This window comes from Strongylocentrotus purpuratus, unplaced genomic scaffold, assembly GCF_000002235.5.
Source record: "Strongylocentrotus purpuratus isolate Spur 01 unplaced genomic scaffold, Spur_5.0 spur5_scaffold_6, whole genome shotgun sequence".
Lineage (NCBI taxonomy): Eukaryota > Metazoa > Echinodermata > Echinoidea > Camarodonta > Strongylocentrotidae > Strongylocentrotus > Strongylocentrotus purpuratus.
In genome coordinates, this window is record NW_022145612.1 from 22,552,961 (window position 1) to 22,574,580 (window position 21,620).

Sequence of the window (21,620 nt, forward strand, 5' to 3'; positions counted from 1 at the left end):
CTTATCTCAAGAACCGATTGATGGATTCCTGCCAAACTTAGGTCATGTATGTTACTTGCAGAGCTGATGAACTGATTAGATTTTGGGGTCATGAGGTAAAGGTCAAGGTCATGCGGCTCATTATGTATGCAAAAATAGCTTGTGATCGTATTGTCATTAGAACAGATTGATGGATTCCTGCCAAACTTAGATCATTTATGTATCTTGCAGAGCCAATGAATGGTTCATAAGATCAAAGGTCATGGGCTCATTATGTATGCAAAAATAGCTTGTGGACGCATTCTCATTAGAACTGACAGATGGATTACTATTTAACTCAGGAAATCTTGCAGAGCCAATAAACTGAGTAGATTTTAGGGTCATGAGGTCAAAGATCAAAGGGTCATATATGTATATGAGAAATTGCTTGTAATCACGATATTCTGAGAACATGTTAATGGATTACAATTGAACTTGAATTTGAAAAATTTCTTCCGTTTCGGTTTGTAAAATTGCTCTATGACGGAGGCATCATTTTCGACTGCGCGCAGTCGAATTCCATCTAGTTTTATTTCATACTCCTTACAGACACACACCTGTCTCTGTTTCCCCTCTCTGCCTATTCCTCCATCCAGATTAACATTTTTACTCCCCTCTCAACTTCATGCATACCTTCAAAATCAATTTGTATTTAGATTTTTGAAATCAGATTTTTTCAAATGGATATATCATATTGACACTGGCTTGTGGCTTGTGCTTTAAAAACAGCAATACATTTGATCACTTCATGATCGAATATGTACTCAGTAGCCATTGGAGACAAATTTAAATCAATCTGGGTAATTTAAATCAATCTGGGTTCTTCACCCATGCCAGAAGATGGGGCACACATTTTCAGTGTCTGCAATTCAGATCAATTACCCCCTTTTCCCAACTGCTCATGATAATCCGATGATGAAGACAGCGTTGCATTAGCCCATGCACACCCAGCTAATCAAGGAGTAATGGTGGATTCATCCTATCAAAGGATTTAGTGCCTTCCTATCAGGATCCCATTAGACTCCCCACTTTACGTGATGGGTATCGGTGTGCTCTCATTTCCTCTCTGCATTTTGAGTCAAGTATTTAATTTCTAATCATGAGAGTGAACACATTTTTTTCTAGATTTGTTATAAATTATGCATACACTGTACACTGATAACCCAAACAGTGTATTTACTCCTTTAGTTGTTTAATATACGGTATCAATAATTTGTTGAGTACCTGCAATTTGATGACATTTTCACACAATGTAAACAGTAACAGGATATATTATTTTGATGGCTATCAACAGCTGCTGTAGTTAACATATTTGTATAGTTACATTTTCCAACATATTAGTAATTACCAGTATAATGATCATAATCGTTATATATGTCTTTTATTCTATGATGCTATTGGCATAGATAGTTTGAAACATTATTCAAGTTACATGGTCAAATTTGAAATACAAAAAATGCTAGTCAATTAACATCCAGAAATGCTGGAGTCATCAAAATTATAAAGAACTAGATGTAAATAGCAATCCAACATGTTATAACCATTTAAGTAATGGGATGAGCACTTCTATCTGATTCATTGAGATGAAATGACACAAGGTTTAATGCTGATGCTGCACACATACACACACAGACATAGGCCTTTGCATAATTGATCATTGACCATTAAATGCGATGCGCCTGGCAAATTTGGCAAATTTATTTCTCGTACATTAGGGCACAGGATCTAATAAGTATAGATTTATCTCTGCATTAAGTCGGTTCCTGGATAGACATTGTGTGGGAGATTGATGAGGCGGCTTCAAGATAATTTAGCAATCTGGGATGTGAGTATTAAAAAAGGAATTTATCTAGTGGAATAAGGTTTTTTGGTGTTGTGATGATGTTGTTTGATTCCAAATGGTCATTGAATCTGCATTCATACCGTCCTCATTCAAGGCAGAATTCTATTTTTGCTTGTTGTCCATCCCTTTCCACACATCCAGGCACTTGTTTGCATGATCGGGTCGCCATTAACCATCTCGTTTGGGAGTACACACCTAAAAGCTTGGGATGCTCTCCTCACTTTACCCCATTCTCCTCTTCTCTCTCCTTCTCTCATTCACACACACACACTCTCTCGTACATATACTTATTCATCAGCAGAGCGAGTAGAGCTCAGGGCTCCTTTCCCTCTTTACGTTCAAAAGCACATACACACACACATACACACACGATACGGGTGTAAGAGAGAGAGAGGGAGACAGAGAGAGGAGAAAGCCAGCTAGCGAGTATAGTAAGCAGGGTTTCGGGTTTCAGCGTTCTAACACGCTGTGATGATATTGTGCTCGTGGGAAGATACATCTCGGATGGTACGGCTGCGGCAGGCACGCATCAAGAGCAGGAGTCAGGCTTCCACTTTATCATCAAGAGATGCTCTCTCTGCAAGACATCTCGTCTTTAGCTCGCTCTCTATCTCTCTCCCTCTCTGCCACCTAAGGATTACTATTGGATAGCTGCTGGATATTCGTTATTCTAACTGAATTTCTGAATTATCTTTGTTAGCATTACAGTATTGTGAACTCCGAATATTAACAGTTTGTAACTTTTACAACGGTTTATGCCTGAGTGGGATCTGATTCTGTGAGCTCAGTTGTCAATTGACTGGAGGAGATAGAGGACACCCATTTTTGGAGATTATCCTGAGGACAGCTCAATGTGATTTCTCTAATATTACCTGGCATAAAGATTGAAAGTATATCAATTTAACAGATTGTCTTTTTATCTGTAGGTGAGTACCATAATGCATCTATTTACATAATGCTATCTGTGTATCTTGAATGAAGCTCAGATAGGAGAAATGTGTTTATCATATATTATTACTGTTCTGTATATTTTAGATTGAGTACCGGTATGTTATTTTGAGAACCAATAATGTCATGAAAATTTGAATTCCAGAGAATCAAAAATAACATTTTTTGTAGTAAATGCCATTGTTATTTCTATAAATTTAAATTTTCTTCAATCATTGATAAGGTAGTATTTGAATGTAATTGTGTTGCTTCTTGCCTATAGTATGCCCATGGCCTTTAGATGATGTATAACAAAATATGAACATAGAAAACCCCAAATAATATCGCTCTATTTTTATATATGTGTAGAACCAAAATCTTGAGTATTATGATTCAAGGTAGGCTACTCTTTATGTGAATACATTTTCAAGGCAGGTTGAGTACCTGTGCCAATCTACTACTTTTGTCTGGGAGACACACTCCTGGAAATCTCAGCCAATTCAAAGGCAATCATGGATATTGTCTTCAGAGCTGAGCCACAGAGGATCATTTTTTATGAGCAGAATTTCAATTGATTCTGTTAGAAGGCATGATCAATGTGTAGGGATTCATAACAGGACATATATTGACTTACGGTACTTTCATTGTTCAATTGTGTAGATTATTGAATATTTTATTTTGTTCCATCTTTTTCTTTGTTTTCCTCATATTGTTGTATATCTCATCATGACATTTTGGGTCATATTTGTTCTCACATCCCAAGTTTTATTGGACTAATTTTTTATTCCTAATTTTTTTTTTCTTATTCTTTTTGGATGGTCTTTCAGGATTTTTTTTTCAGCCCAGTCTCTTTCTCTCTCTCTCTTTCTGTCTCTCTGTCTCTGTCTCTCTCTCTCTCTGTGTGTGTCTCTCTCTCTCTCTCTCGCTTTGTGTGTCTGTATCTCCCCCCCCCCCCATCTCCCTTTACTTTTCCCTTTCTGTCAGCCTCTTTCTTTCTCTGTCTCTCTCTCTCTGTCTACCTTTCTATCTCTCTTTCTCTCTTTCTTTTCTCTCTCTCTTTCTCTCTCTCTCTTTCTCTCTCTCTCTCTTTCTTTTTCTCTTTTGTAACCTTCTTTGATTATATCTAGCTTATTGGCAATTTTCATTTCTCTTTTAAATGCTATTAGCATGCAAATGACAAAATATGTTAGTCAAACCTTACTCCATTTCACTGACCGTGATGAAAGTTGTTGAATGTTGTATGCTAATTACAGCATCTAGTCCAAAATCATTCTCCATGGTGTATCTTCACATGTTTTCAAAGGTCACCTTGGCTGTAATTCACACTGTACTTTACATTACCGTCCGTGAATCACCATAAAAGATACATCATAGCAGGGGAAATTACCTAATGCAAGGACTTGTTGCTTCATATACATCTAGGCATAAATGTATATCATCAGTAATATCAGTCATAGATGACAGCAGATGAGTGGATGAAGCTATAAAGCCTTTTTTCATGATTCATGGTATTCATCAAGTCAAGGTTAGATTGCTAATCACATTGAGATTCAAGGTGACACTGAAAAATTAATTGCTTAGAAACAGCCATGCACGTTTGGGGCTCGTCTTAACAACACAGTTAAAAACAATTCACAAACTAACTATTGAGTGGTTATATTCTAACGTGAGATTGCTTTTATTGAATTCATTATGTCCAGTATTCATCTTGGTTATTACTTTTCAGTTTATAGGTTTAGAATTTTGTCATCTCCTGTTAATTTTTGTTTAATGTAGGGAAAGCGCACTTGTAATCTTTGCACAAACACTTATCATAGATTTCAAGATTTTGTTTTAGTCAGATGATCGATAGACCTTGATAGCAGTTGTAAAAATAAACATGTATTGACACACTTCCATTGACTCTTTACCCTGACTGGTTAGTCGCGTGTACCATTCATTTTCAAAATGAGACTTCAAAATTAGTGCTAATGGATGTGTTGAAGTACTGGGGTCAAAAAGTACTCCACTTTTGAATGTTAATGAAATGTTCAACATTCAAGTTCAACTTTTAAATTCCTCTGCGGGTGGCACCGCAGGACTTCATTTCCCCATCTGTCGCTATGGTTGGCTTGCGCACATAATTCGCAATAAGCATGACCCACCAATTTTTCAAGCGTAATGGGTTTCGCACATGGTCCAATAGTACCTCATTGCTGTGCGTAAAAATTCCTCACTGGGGAGCCGACAATACAGGATGTCGTAACCATCTAAAAGGTATCTTTATCAGTCTGCACCAAAACGGGATAGACATCTGGTCTAAATACAAGCTCGACACATTTTAAAGTTATTTTTCAGGGTACAGAAAGTTCAAATATGATTACAGTTGCAGATATGAATACTTGTATATTGAAATCTATTTTTCAGATCGGGGTTGACATCTTGTCAAAATACAATCAGGACACGTTTTTTGACATTTCAGGGTACAGAAAGTTCAGATGGTAATTACAGTTCACAATTGAATAATTTGTTAATATTATATATTGAATATTTTCCTTTTAAAGGTCATGACCTATATACAGGCCTTAATAAAGTGAAAGATTGAAATGCCAATGTTAAAAATGTATTGTCTGTATCTTTGTGTTTTGTCGTCAAATTGTAGGCGAATTCTTTTCATTCAGACTTCTGTACCTGTGCTCTATTCAGCTAGAGTTCTCTTTTCCCCATCTTTTTACAATGAAATGGTTTTCTGTTTGTTCATGAGGACTGGTTGAATGATTGCAATCAGTCACATTTTGTCACAGAAGCAAACGGCACCAGTATAAGTATGCATATATCAAATTGTACACACAGAGATAAATCGGGAATGTTTAGAAAGGAAGTTTGGACACCCTCCCATGAAATAGACAAAAATAACCAGCTAGAAGACCACAATTGTACAATTTTATTACACGAATGCTGGTAAATGTTTACTCTGTTAGAATACATTTGACAACTAGAAGTTCTGACTCGAATGTATTTTTTAAACACATTCATTTGTCAAATTCCTACATTTTGCATACATGTAGTCAGCAATAGGGAAAATATGGAAAACAAGGGCAGTGTGACACTTCATTTCAGAATAATCACACAAACCTTCTCATCTTTTATAAAGAGTTTGTATTGCTTCCACGATCTGAATCTCTAGCTATCTTGTAACATCCAGCTGTACAACTGGCAAAGATGGCCTCTCACAACTCAACATGATCTCTTTCTCTTTTTTTCATTAGTTTCTTGTCTTTTCAAAAATGGAGAAGAAAGTCTTAGAACAATCACTCTTAAATAATATGGATATAAGCAATACTGTTAAGGTTACAGTGTGGATGTGGGTGTGAAGTATGCTTTGTAATACCAGGAATTCAGATCATCTTAACCAGTTGCCTACGGGAACTGGGCGGTTCCTGTGTTATGCCAATGGGAAAGAGATAATTTAGTCAACGGACTATAGGTCACTTCCTCGTCATCGCATTTACTTCAGTGGCTCCTGTATTAAGCCAATAGAAATGAGAGAATTTGGTAGTCGACGGCTCTTGCTAGTCATCACATTACTTCAGTTTCATGAGACAGGGGAGAGGGATGAACTGTGACTAAAGCAATGTGTGGTTGTCTCAGTCATCACTCATCACGTTTACAGATAGTTTACATGCATGGTACATGTTAACAGCATCCCACACGGTTCTAACAGGATGAACCCCTGTATTGTATTATATTTTGGAAGTAAATGTGACGATTACTCCAAATGGAAATAAATATTTTCATTTTTTAAAATCTTACATCTGTCCTATAACCTTGCTAAACTCCTTCTTGTTCTTTCAGATTTCCTGTTCAGATGGGAATTTTGTAGCTGAATTGAAGCAAAATATTCAGGTAAGTTAGTGAAGAAAAATATTGAATGTAAGCTATTCATTGTAGGACTCTGAAAGTGAAGTTACTAAATGAGAAAGTTTGGTATGTTCATCTGATAAAGATTGTTTGCGAGGCAATGTGTCATTTTGGTGAAGCTTGAATGTGACATTGTTCAAATATTGATCTGAAAGAGAACCGGAGGGAGAAAAAGCCTTCTTGATGAATTTGTCATCGCCCTCTCAAACACTCATTGCATGGTGGTGATTCTTAACTCCGGTCATCCATATTTAATATATATATAGCTGGGAGCAAGTCAGCTAACTAATGCTGAATGCAAATGGAGGGAAGACGAAGGAGGAAAGAGGGTTGTAGCTTAAAGGAAACCAAAACCTTCATACTAAGTTACTTTTATTGTAAAGTTTAAGATATTTGAAAAATATCAGTGACAATTTGAACAAAATCGGGCAAGGAATAAGGAAGTAAGAGCTTTTTGAAATGACTAGTCACTAGAGGGCGGTATTCAATTTGATGACATCATCTGTGAACAACTCTCCATGCCTTTTGTACATCAAATTTCATGTTTTTCCTTCTTTCTTGTGATTGAGATAATGTACTCCCCCGAAAGCAAGATATAGAATGCAAAATGATATTCTACTTCACATGTTATGAAGTCGGATCAAGAACACAAATAAATACGAAGAAAACAAAAAAAATTGTGAAATTTTATGTACAAAAGGCATGGAGAGTTGTTCACAGATGATGTCATCAAATTGAATACCGCCCTCTAGTGACTAGTCATTTCAAAAAGCTCTTACTTCCTTATTCCTTGCCCGATTTTGTTCAAATTTTCACTGATTTTATTCAAATCTTTTAAACTTTACAATAAAAGTAACTTAGTAGGAAGGTTTTGGTTTCCTTTAAAGAGTTCTTACACTATTGGACTGGATCCAAGGATAATGGCCCCCTTCCAGCATGCAACCCCAATATTATTTCATTTTGCCATATAACATAACATAACATCTCCCTTTGTTTTTTAAATAATTTAGTTGATGACTACTGAAAGAAATGGTAGTATTTAGCTCTGGAAGTTCAAAGTTTCATGGAGATGAATAATAATGAAGGGATTGAATAGATTTGATTGTTTGTTTCACAATTCTTATGGCTTTGACCATCATGATGATGACGATAATGGCACTTTCTTGTTGCTGGGCGCTCATGGCACTTGCTCAATAAAGCAGCCCCACTTAAAACGTTCTTAGCATTCATACGATTTTCAACAGATTTCTACAGTTTTTAACTAGCTTTTATTCCAGTCATTATAGTAAGTATTCAGAAGAACTTGTCATTTCAGCCACTGCCCTTCCTATATCTGTAAGAAAAAAAGGTACGCCGGACAACGTTACTCACCTACATGATTCACTTTTGATGGCATGCTGGGTGATTTGTGTGCCCTGAAGCTGAATGATTAGATAACTCATCCATTAAGCGTACATTGATTTATTCATCTGTTCATCTATTCATCTGTATTTCCTTCACCTTTCATTTCGTAGCTCTTTTACTGCCACTCCCTTACTTTCATGCTGTTATTTGTTGCAACACTACATGTGTGAAGTACTTTTTCTTTTTAAGTTGTATTTTTATTTTCTTACATCACTTTTCTCTCGAAGTATCTCAATTTCTCCCTTTTTATTTCTCCCTTTTTCCATCCCTTTCTCCCCTATGTCTCAATCACTTTGTCTTTGTCTCTCGCTCCCTCCTTATCCCTATTTTTCAATTTTCCTTTTTAATATATCAATCACACAATTTTATTAAGTACCAATTTATGATTTACATTGTCATCTCACATGAAGATAATTAATCATGTAATACATTAGCCCATTAGATTCTTCATTATGATTGCTTTGCAAATTGTTGTTTCAATTTTAAATCCCATTTTTGATATGTGAAAGCTACTTTGATGATCATAGAATGCCTACGGTAATGGCTTTAATAGCAATAAAAATGAAAAACTGGATCACTAATCATGTGACAGTATGCCTGGGGATCTTTCCTTGGTCACACCATTCCTTCATGCATGCACCAGCTAAAATCGGTGCTTTAAAGAAGGACCCCAGTGTGCAGATAGATTCCTTCACGAATCAAAGGAAAGAATGCAGGAAGTAATCAACTCTACCAATTGGCCCTCCGAGTGTCGCTATCAATTTCTCCCCCGGCTAGAGTTGAATCTTAAAACCATAGGGTAAGCAGGGACTAACATTTTCTTGACAGGGGTTGAAACATTAAGGGGCTGTATTCCACCCCCCCCCCCCCCCAATCAGTGTTATTTAGGGTACGCGTATGCATGTTCCCTCCTTTTGAAAACACCCCCCTAGTCCGGTGTGTAAAGTCAATATGGGCCGGATTTTTGTGTACTACGAGCCAGACTTTGATGCCTGAATAGTACACCTTTACCGGACAGGATGTTGCCTCTCATTGTGCCTTGCATTCATCATAAATATACAGCTAGTGAAACAGGAAAACAACTGTGGATATATTGCACAACTATTTCATATATCTCAAATCGAACTAGAACAAAAACTTGAAACAATCAAGGAAATATTTTTCGTTTAATTATCTGTCAGTGAAAGTTCTAGAGGAATCTTCCTGATCTTTGGCAGAAGAGACTGTGCATCACAATGACTCATCTCGACCAGGAATGGCCCTCGATCCACCATTCAAAACTATTTCCTCAAGCTCTTCGCTTATCCTCTTGCCTGAATAAACACACCTGAAGCATACCTGAAGATGTAAGAGCATTTGAACTTGAACCCTTAGGGGCACCGGGGTATCCCCCAAGAAGCAAGCCTTTGGGAGGGCATTGATCAAGACATATTTTTCATGACGTGGATAGCAAAAGAGGATGAGTCAAGGAGGTCCAGTAGAGGGATGATTAATTGAAAGAGGAAACCCACGCATGAAAATCATAAATTTCAAAGTGATGTTGGATCATCACGATAGTTATTATAGAAATATACACAAATTTCAATAAATATTTGAATTTGACTTTAACATAGATCTGCAGTTCTCAGCTCTTTTTCTTTTTGCTTTCTCCTCTATTGTATCCTATATAGATTTCAAGCTTTCCTTGGAACCTTTCCATTTTACACTGTTCCATCATCATCATAAGTGTCATTATATTATACATATATTTAGAAATTGTAATCTGATCATCGATATCATTGTCATAACCATGAGGAAAATTTACAAGGATAACTATTCTGATGATTTATAAGGCCAAACTTCTGCATACTGTGCGTAAACTTCCTGTAACTAATAGTTTTGATAATATTAAGTTACATAATATTTCAACATGATATTGAATATCATCTTTAAGTTATTTTTCTTCCCTCACCTTCAAATTATTCTGAAATTCATGCCAGTTTTATACTGACCCCTGATGTGCGAACTTTCCACAAGAAGGTCAAAGTTCACCACATCCTAGGTTGCTGCTTTACATATGTCATCGCTATATACTCTACCCCATAATACTAGATGTCAGCAGAAGAGAAGATACCTTAATGCATCCGCAATCGCTATGAAATTGAAAGTGAAACTCCAAGGATTTCAGGATAACTTCAAGGATTTCAGGATAACTATTTCAAATTTAGATTCGGTTAAGTCTAGAGGAAATACTTGAAGATTTGCGCATGGTAACCTCAGCACTTGCCATGAAGCCCGCTTCACTCATCGCTTCATCAGACTTGCTCAAGATTTAAAGTGTTATAAAAAGCTCTAAAGAGCGTAGGATGGGTGTGCAGAAATAGACTGCATTTACCATGAACTTTCAACTTTACCCGTTTGTCAAGGAATATCTGAAGTTCTGGTTGTAGCATCAGTAGAAGGACCCAGCAACTGTTTTTGCCATTTAAGACAAAAAACCTGCATATAATTGATGAATTGTGAGTTGTAAGTAATCCCTTTGCTTTGTTTCTCCCAAAAGAAAACGTTAATGGACATGGAAAAGCTAAATACGTCTTAGTATGCTCAGAGTTACTCCGACGTTGGCCTTGGTCCTAAATATATGGCAAAGTAGAACTTGATTAAGCCATCAGGAGGAAAGGTCAGATATAACATGGGGCAGGAGAATGAAGGGAGGAAGGGAGCCTCTCCAATACAGTGTCATGTCCCATTAATATACCATGGTGATTGGTATTACAGATGACCACTATCACCCAGTCTGCCCAGCTCAGCATGCAACTAGTAGGTGCCTTCATGCCAAGTAGATCGAGAGCATCTATAGTAGATTCCAACAGATTGTGGGTTCATCGTTGCTGGTTTCATGATGAAGCAGATCGATAACCCACGTAGGCGAATGTATGGCATGTAGGTCTGTGTATGACGTGTAGGCCGATAACCAAATGGTTTTTAGAACCAGACATGATAAGGTAGGCCTACATGTGTATGTCTGAAATTTTTCAAGGGTTTATATGGTCATGGTTAACTGGCCATATTGCTTATTGGATATTGGATTTTTTAAATTTTAATAGTGCATATAATCCATCCATGCAAGGTGCTCAAGGCACTACCATATGAACTCTAGCTAGGCTCCCAATTTCAGCGCTCACAACATTAAAGGAATTTCTTCCTACCAGTAGCAGTACATGTACCTATTTAACACCTGGGTGGAGAGTGGCAAATGTATGCACGACCTGCCCATCTCCAGTCCAGTGTTTAAACCACTTGACTACTTACTGACTGATGACTTCAAAAGTACATAATGCAAAAGTTTTTGTTTTTGTAAGATTGAGTTTCATATTGCTTCAATTGGAATTTCGATATAGGATGAGCTCTCCTTCAGGCTAGCTAATTTAAAAAGTATAGGCATTTTTCTCATAATACAAAATTGCTTTTAAAACTCGGTAGAGTGACATTCCTTCTTCTATATTCTGCATATACCGGTGTGTTGGCTCAGTCAGTAGAGCATCCGCCTCACAACCGGAAGGTTGTGGGTTCGAACCCCGGCCGCGTCATACCAAAAGACGTTAAAAATTGCTTCTACCTTGTTTGGCGTTCAACAATAAGGGATAGAGCAACGTTGATCTGGCGCTGCTCAGTGGCTGCCGGGCTCAGGATCAATTGGGCAAAAAGAATTTCCATTTTCGGTTTAACTTAATAAAATTGGAGTGGACTTTAAAACATTATTATTATTATTATTATTATTATTATTATTATTATTATTATTATTATTTAAACAAAAAATTATATATCCAGTGCTTAAAAAGGGATCCCAGTAATATTCTGCTCACAGTGAAGTGCATGCGTTGAAAGCAAACCTTGAATGTGGCCTCCAGATTTCCAATTAAAGTCATCACAATTAGGAGTAGAGAGCAGGAGTAGAAGCAGAAGCACTGCAGACACCTCCAAGGATTGAAACAAGCCAGCACCAAGTAATAATAAATCACCCTGTTTGTCTAGATATGAAGCAAGGAGATGATAGTATACTATATAGGCGTGTCTTCACTATCTCGAGATGGGATATTTTGCAAACTAGACCGAGATATCTTGGGATATTATCCTGACCAAATATCCAGCTATTTGAACTATCCCGATCGAAACTATCCAGCTAATTTGCGTCTTCATTAGACCGAAGTAGCAAATTAGCTGGATAGTTGGTCGGGATAATATCCCAAGATATCTCGGTCTAGTTTGCAAAATATCCCACTATTTCCCAACTAGCGGGTTAGTTTGCGACCGTCTTCATTAGACAGAAGTACAGAGTCAAATATCCCGATTCCATCATGCACAACGATTTCCGGTTTTCCGTGTTTACTAGTTGTACTAGCGCGCTGAGCGGTATAGATCGCATGTGCGCCGGAAATCGTTGTGCATGATGGGATCGGGATATTTGACTCCGTACTTCGGTCTAATGAAGACGGTCGCAAACTATCCCGCTAGTTGGGAAATAGTGGGATATTTTGCAAACTAGACCGAGATATCTTGGGATATTATCCTGACCAACTATCCAGCTAATTTGCTACTTCGGTCTAAATTAAGACGCAAATTAGCTGGATAGTTTCGATCGGGATAGTTCAAATAGCTGGATATTTGGCAATCTCGAGATAGTGAAGACGGGCCTTATGAGAAAGTAGAAAAGAGGATACTTGGTTGAGAGGGAAATGGATGCATGATTGATGATTTGGAATGTAAGCAATAACGAGGCAGAAAAGGAAAGTGAAGGAGAAGATGAATAATGAATCATGCTTTGAACGAGAAAAAAAATTGAATTCATATTTCTAAGGCGAAGGTCATTTCTGAGAGGAATTTATAACAACTGCTAAAGCTAGAGAAGCAAAGGAAATGAAAGAACAGATAATCGGTGACAATAATCAGGTTCAAGGATGAAAAAGGAATGAATTAAATATGAAAATGATTAGAGAAGATAGACAAATATTGGCTGATACTACAGGTGAAAGTGGGTTGTGAACATATAAATGGAAGCAGCTAAAAAAAGAAAGTGTGAGCAGGTGTGAAATAGAACACCACCTAGTAGTTTTCATATTCTCTTTATCCACTGTTGATTTCCCAAGGGAAATTTTCTTTGGTCACACTATGAATCAAGTTCATGCGGAGAGAGTAGATTTGATGTACATGTACATGCATACAAATTTCAATCTCTCTTTACAATTACATCATGTTACATATATTATAACAGACCTTTGTTTAACCTCTTGCCTTGGAATACCAATGCTAAGAATATGAAGTATATTTTAAACCAACTATTCTTTAGAATATAATTTGAATGTGGAAATTTGACCAAACAATCCAAAAGTTAAAGCTAGAAGCACCATCCAGTATCTGCTGATTTCCAAGAGGGCCAAGAATGAATCTCACAAAATATAGATTTCAGCAATATATTTGCTTTTTTTTCCACCCTAAATGTGAATTTGCCCAAGTAAATTGATTAAAGTCATCTTATTTGGTAATGAGGTCATTTTTTAATTTTGTACAACCAAATCCAAAGCAATCCTTTGTAATTCTTTATTTTCATTTATTTGTACTCAAACTTTCTACTCAAACTTTATTTGAAATAGAAATTATTAAAATGTTTCTGAATATTACCGAAAACAGAAAGAGAGATTCTACAAGTGCAATTTAATGATAATTAGAGAATTTAACTTATTCTTTATCAACATTTCCAAGGATGATTTCTCTACTCATTTATCTAATTTACCCAGCAAAATTTTTAAAAAGTTGAACACATACTGAAATGTATCCATCAGATATATCTGATGATGCACAATTGTGTAGCTGTCATAGATGATTCATGCAGAATTGCGGATATGTATACGGTCCCATTGTTTCCTGTGTTGAAGAGCCTATTGAAGTATATTATGCACTGTTCTCTATCTGCAACCCAATACATTAACCTTTTCCAGCTAATACCTCTTCACATCGGCATCATTAATCATCGTCACACTTACATGTACATACACACGGGCATAACTTAAACATGATGAATGTTAGGATGGTTACACCACCCTACAATGAGTGAAGGATCCATCTAAGAAAGTGCCCTCTGATGTAAACAAACCTAATGAAAATGGTTATTTTTACACTCAGGGAAGACATTTTTAGAGTAGGAGAGAGAGCTTTTCAGTGGATTGGTGCTCAATCTCTTTTGATTTGAATGCCTCCAAAGGAATAATGCTGTTTCTTTTACACATGGTTATTCTTCTTTGACGCAAAACTCCATTTTGGTAATTACGTACCAAGTTTATTATCTTAATTGATTAGATTTCCAATTTTTATTATCATTTTCTATTCATTTCATGTTATGTTTGACTAGATACACCATACTCATGATAATTGAAGGAATATAGGTATATATTAGATAGCTTAGACAGATACCGAGATGTGATTGGTCCAGAGCTCGTCACGTGATATCTTTACTGGAAAAGAAATATGTAGGAAAAAAATGGCTGTCCTTATACAAAGGGCTTTACTACAAAAGAGAAATTGACATCAGCATAGGCAATGACCTTGTTTCAAAACAGTGTTATTTAATTGGCTTCCTTTCATTACACCAATAAGGTGTCTTGATAATTATTGTTTATCCATATCTCATGCTGCTGTTACCTTCTTCTGTTTTACTTCCATACTACCCCAACAAATCTTAGTATAATATGTCCTCTTTCTCTTTCCATTATGCATGAGGCCTCTTTTCTGTTTATATCTCTCACAGGAGATGTGCCTAAAGCAAACTTGCAAATTAGCATTCTCAAATGTCCTGTGGCAATTCTACCACAGATGAATAAAAACTCTAGTTTTGAAACTTACTGGTTTTGAAGGGTCTCTAAGTGGTGACACCTCTGTATTTGTAAAAATAGAAATGTTAATTCACCTTCTGTTTCTTTATGTTACTTCATTCTGGCCATTTTCCCTGTCTCTACTCATCCTGGTTCCCTCATCCTGGTTCCCTCATCCTGGTTCCCTCATCCTGGTTCCCTCATCCTATTCCTTTTTATCTATCCATCTTCCTCTCATTATTTTATCTTGACTATTCTTTGATTCCAAAATTGATATTAAACAAATATACCATGCACTGAGAGGTTCTATTTGAAATTATGGATTGAGGTGGCAGAAAATAGTGCCATTTCTGTCACCGAGGAATCCATAATTTTAACTAGTGGCGTGAAATAGTGCATGATATATTTGTTTTATATTTCTCAAACCAACCTTCATAAAAAATTAAAAAATTATGTTAACTTCCACTGAAGTAGTGTAGAGTGCAGTGAGAGCAGCGCAGACCGCGACCGATAGCACATTGATCTTGATCGATCGCATATATATGACGTCATCCATGGTATAGTGCCATGGTATAGTTTGCACTATACCATGGATGACGTCACGGTTACATCATAGCAATGTTATGTTTGGTCACACGATGCTATGTTGACCAATCACTGAACAGGATTTCCTTGATCAAAAATATAAACATATTTATTGCCCTCTTTTGTTAAGATATTGCATTTGTATATCCCTTCTAGCTATCCATGTTGTAACCTAAAACCTTTACTGTTTGTCTACCGGGTATTCAAAATGATTTTAAAGATTAGATTTAGTTCCTTTTATAAATGTGTGCTCTCCTCTTTTCCTCCTCATCTTCAACTTCTAAACATGAATATAGATTCTGACGTTCAAGATCAGATGGTTAATAGCATGTATATACATCTCTCTGTGCAGCAATTATTTAAATTGATGGCTGTTTGGAGTATTGCAAACATCCACTGGCATCCTAATTGATGAGCTTGCCTATTCAGCGCCAGAAGGGTGTTAACTCCGGGTTAAAGTATATGAGTTAACGCCCTTCTGGCTGCAAACATACAACTTTATCCCTCTCCCGTGACTCACATAAGTCCAGAGAAAGCATCATTTCAAGATCTATTCATCATAGACACATTTCAATTAACTCTACTCGAACCTCTATGGTATAGTGAGGCCCAGAATTACAACCTCCAAAACCAATTAGTGAGACACAATTGGCCGCCATTCTCCGGTAAACAGGATCCCTATCGAAATGTGATATGTGAAATGCGACAGTCTCCCTATCTCTCCATCAGATATCTATCATTTTAGGTTCCCTATCTTCATTCTACATCTGAATTGCACTCACAACCAACAATTATATGAATAATATATGTAAATGAAACACTAGTTACATGTATTTTGAAAAACAACATGGCAAGAGATGATCATTGGGTTGAATTTATATTGACTATATATTGCAATTTATATGAAAAATTCATTGTAGTCATTTGAAAAGATATGGCAATATTACAGTTATAGATGTTGAATAGCCATTTATATAGTAAAATCAAAATGCTGTATCTATTTTCAAATTCAAGATGTTTTTAGTCTATACCAGTGATATGTAATTAACATCTATCTGTCATGAAACTTCATAGCAAATATTTACTAAAAAATTATACATAGCCATATGGCACAGTGAAGAATAACACATAGCTCTTGTAATGAAAAAAAACAACTCCCAAAATACGAAAGCGGTTATACTAAATTATTAATTAGGCTTTAAATGAAAAATGGCGCACTTACTCTCAGCAAGTAATTAAAATTAGTCATAGAGATACATGTGGCCCATCTTGCTTTCTCTCGGTGATTGGATGATTTGACAATGGTTTTACACTGGTCATATGGGTGGTGGTTAACTCGCTATTAAAACCATGAAGGTCATCTGTTTACTCATAGTCTTAGTCATCCTAAACAAGTTTGGTATCCCTTTGTCATTTTCATCTTCGTTCTCATTCAATTACCCTGTTCTCATAAATTGCTTGTAATCTGTGCTCTTTTATATCCTTTCATAAAATGCTCTTGAACACTTTAGGCTAGAATACATTTGCATAATAATCATGAAATTGTGCCTCAGCAATTAAACTTCATCTGTTTTAAATATGCTAGTTAGCACTCTCTACATGTAGTTTCTCTACTTCCGTGATTGCTTATTGTGTGATCTGAAGTACCATACATGTTTTTGTACCCGTCAACTCAGTGAAATAGATCTGTACTCAGCAGGTATAAATGGAAAGAGGCAGAGAGCTTTTAGAGTAATTAACATTATATCCACTCCAGACTGTCCTAGGTTATAGGGTAGCTACATGTACATATAGCATCACAGTATATTGCTGGGATGAGGGTCGAGTGCATCTATTTTAGAACGGACATTTTAATAACAATCGGGTCTGAAACTAGAGGTACAATCTGATCCATCTTGTTTTTTCATTTTGAAGAGTGGGTACACTCGTTTATCATATTCGTTGAAGAAGAACTGTATGTAGTCATATACGTTTCTTCAATGTGTTCATAATTCCAATCCATGAATCTTAAATTCAGTGGGCAATATATATAGTATGAGCACATCTCTCTTTGAGGCGGAGCGGGGGGTTAAAAGTTTTGTACAAACGATTTTTAAATCTTCTGGATGAGTTTCTGACTGATTATGAATTCAACATTTGTGATAGAAGTCACGCTTTCACCTTTGTTCTTCCTTTCTCCTTTCCATCCTCCATGTTATTTCATCTCGCTACATGTATGGCTACATCATCGTGTCTTATGTGTATTTAATGTGCAAATCAAACACCGGGCACCAGAACATCCTATATCAAATGTTTACACGGCGAATATCCACACAGCCACCAAATATTTTCTGGTTATTACGAACATAAAGGTTATAAAAAACAAACTCAAATTTTAGGACATGTGATCGCTTCTTGTGGATTTTTATGAGATGCGAATGAAAATGATATTGCAAGAAGCATGTAAAAAAACGATATGAACTGCAAGAAGCATGAAAAAACAAAATGAAATGCCAGTTGCAATTTGCCTTCGTCGAGGGGCTCAGTTATCGTAAATGTGTGGTGTGTTTGCGAAGTGACGTTCAGGCGATTCCTGACTTATTGATTCATCTTTGGGCATAGTGTGCACAGCGGGATCATAAAAATGGTGTTGTGTTTTAGCTAAGACAACACTGCGCTGTCTCTCAAAATGTCTTGAAGTATACTAATGGATCTAAGCAGGATGCCCTTTTTGAGAATTGATAGGCAGATTGAACAATAATCACCTGGGAATGTCAGATAGCATAGTTTTCATGTCCACTTTGATTTCCTTAAAAATTAAACTTAAGAATGTGACAAAGGAAAATTAATGCTTAATTATCATGAAGAACATTTGTAGCTTGCATTCACAATAGAGTTTATGAATTGTTAATATTTCTCAAAAGTGCTTTTACTCCACAAACTATTCAATTTCTGTTGTCTTGGTAACATTATGAATTCATCCAAGGTAAGATTTCTATAACTTAACTTCTTGAAGACGCAGTATACATGTGTGCATTGGAATCCTGACTCACTGTTTGTATTAGCTTTCAACACTTGTGGGCATATCATTTTAAGTGCACACAAATGTCTTGTAAACAAACATGTCTATTAGTTTCTTCTTCAACAAACATTCTCTGTAAGACATCACTCAAAAATCTAGATAAAGATTATAATAAGGGCATATGTAACCGTGATTTTAAATGATATAATCCATCTGCTGCTGCCTTGCTAGAGCTGTGTTTTGCCATTAAAAGAGGATTTATCTGCTCTGTTTGGGGTGGATATACAATGAAATGAATCGCGGAAAGCTGATAGTCCCACGCAGGCTATGTCGTGATGTACTCAGTCATGAAGACGCTATGTGATCGATGATAGCATCCCCCTTGGTATGTAATGTCATATCCCTCCTAACTCTAGGATATACAATGGCATGGATAGGGTTGGAAATAAAGAGGATTCTTTTCCACTTTATCTCAAGAATTCCTATTATTTCCTCACTCGTAAAATGAATATCAAGAAAGAGAGGCTGGGTTAATGCCATGCTTATATATTAACCATTGTTTAGTACACTGTTGAAAATGTAGAAATGTAGATTTGTTAGAGGGGTTATTCATCTGGGTGAGATGCATTGTGAAGAAGAGCAGGACAATTTTAATTATTAATATGGGGTTAGTCTACAAATTGAAACCTTTTTGTTTTCCTTTTCTGAACAATAATGGATTACAATGTTTATATATTACAATAGTTTTTCTACTACTAGTGTAATGTGAATATTGTGTGTGTGTGTGTTTGTTTTTTGTTTTGTTTTGTTGTTGTTGTTGTTTTTTTTTTTGGGGGGGATCATTATACTATCATACACAGAGTTACATGAAGTATATTATCGAAAGGAAATATATGATGGCACTATGGTGCACTTTTGTCATAGAGTAGAAATATGAAATGTTATTGAATAGGGATTAGTTACAGAGAAGATAAATAGATTACCTCCACTGCACATGTATTGGAACGTGTATGCACAGATGAATTGCCGCACCACTGCAATGTTCCATGAATCACAATACAGGCATTAGGTATGTATACTCTTTGAAGCTGATGGCCGAATGTGGTAATCATCAGTCAAGTCATGTACCATAGTCCAAAGAAGGAAAGCGGATCGTGCGGTGATTTCCGCAGGCCCGGCCATCTCCAAGTTTGTATTCAGAAGCATGCCTGTGGGAATAACAGGATGACTGAATGAATGATGCAAGATGGATCACTGAATTCCAAACTGACTGTTGATAAGGAAAACTACTTTCTCCATTTTTTTTTTTTTTTTTTTTTTTTTTTTTGGGGGGGGGGGGGGGTAAGTTCCAGTAAATATATTCCTCTAATTTTGAGTGGTGTATGAATAGAATTTATAAACTTATTTGAATTTAGATATTCAGCTTTCATGTAGTTAGCATATTCTTTTATTTTTGTCTCGCCTGCGTAGCAAAAAGCGAGACATAGGCGCCGCTTTTCCGGTGACGGCGGCGGCGACGGCGACGGCGACGGCGACGGCGACGGCGACGGCGACGGCGACGGCGACGGCGTCAACATCAAAAACTTAACCTAAGGTTAAGTTTTTGAATTTTTGGTATAATTTTTAAAGTATAAGTTCTTAGTCAATGAAACTTTGACTATAGGGTAATCAAGTATCCCCAATCATGTGAGTAGAATTTCAGATCACAAAGTCAAGGTCAAAGGTCATTTCAGGTCAACAGACTTGGACTATGTTGTGGCATCAACATAAAGATTTTCAAAATGCTTCTTCTTCGTTATTTTTCAACCGATTTTGATTCTGATTGTTTCATATGATAGGGCTAGGAGGGGATTTAAAATTTCTACACAGAATCGTGAAATTCATTATCTATGCTAATTTATGCAAATTTATTCGAAATCACAAAAAAGGCTTCTTCTTCATTTCTCGACCGATTTTGATTTGGTTTGCTTTATATCGTAGAGCTAACTTTGGTACACTAAACTTCTACACAGAATTTTGAAATTGTTCTCCATTAATTAATTATGGTAATTTATGCAAATTTATTCCAAAAATAACAAAAATTGCTTCTTTTCCCTCATTTCTTGACCGATTTTGCCTTATCTGGTAGAGCTAAATTTGGAACAATAAACTTCTACACAGAATTGTGAGATTTTGCTCCATTGATTATTTATGGTACTTTATGCAAATGAAATGAAATTATGTCCCTTCCAGGGCATCAAATTTCTATTTTTTGACCAGTTCAAAAGTGTACCACATAGAATTTACGATATTTGTTGTTGTGAGATGCGGATGAGCGCTACGTCATTGACGTTCTGGTTTATCATATTGAATTGCGTTATGCAGGCGAGACCGCCGAGAGCGTTTCCCTTGTTTTTCCTGGTACCGTGTTTATGAATCTGAAATTGTAGCAACCACAATCTGTCTGTCACATAAACAATTTTTTGTTTACATTTACCGAGTCCCATGATGATTGATTTTTAAAATAATTTATGACCTTGATTACATGTACCTCATCACTGCTGTCAAGGGTACTTTCCATTTGTAAAATATGGTAGCAGGGCACCATTCTGTACACCTTCAGTAACACCCTGGTGTTCGGTGTACAATCTCGAGTAGATGTGAACGTGTATCTCCAACAACCAGAAGTATTCATAACCAAATCAGATAACCAGAAGTATTCATTACCAAATCAGATAACCAGAAGTATTCATAACCAAATCAGATAACCAGAAGTATTCATAACTAAATCAGATAACCAGAAGTATTCATAACTAAATCAGATAACCAGAAGTATTCATAACCAAATCAGATAACCAGAAGTATTCATAACCAAATCAGATAACCAGAAGTATTCATAACCAAATCAGATAACCAGAAGTATTCATAACCAAATCAGATTACCAGAAGTATTCATAACTAAATCAGATAACCAGAAGTATTCATAACCAAATCAGATAACCAGAAGTATTCATAACCAAATCAGATAACCAGAAGTATATAACCAAATCAGATAACCAGAAGTATTTATAACTAAATCAGATAACCAGAAGTATTCATAACCAAACCAGATAACCAG

The 21,620-nt window shown here is 36.3% G+C and overlaps 1 protein-coding gene across 3 annotated transcripts in view; it reads left to right on the plus strand.

The window, feature by feature from the left end:
• The window catches only part of LOC100893855 (contactin-2), a 63,176-nt gene that overhangs the window by 13,455 nt on the left and 28,101 nt on the right, over window positions 1-21,620 (plus strand). For 2 of the 3 annotated variants that reach the window (XM_030973491.1, XM_030973493.1), the window contains exon 2: window positions 6,623-6,673. The gene's annotated coding sequence lies outside the window, so the exon portion shown is untranslated. Of the gene's footprint in view, window positions 1-2,604; window positions 2,788-6,622; window positions 6,674-21,620 lie in introns of those variants that run through there. The other variant, XM_030973492.1, reaches the window with a different exon arrangement.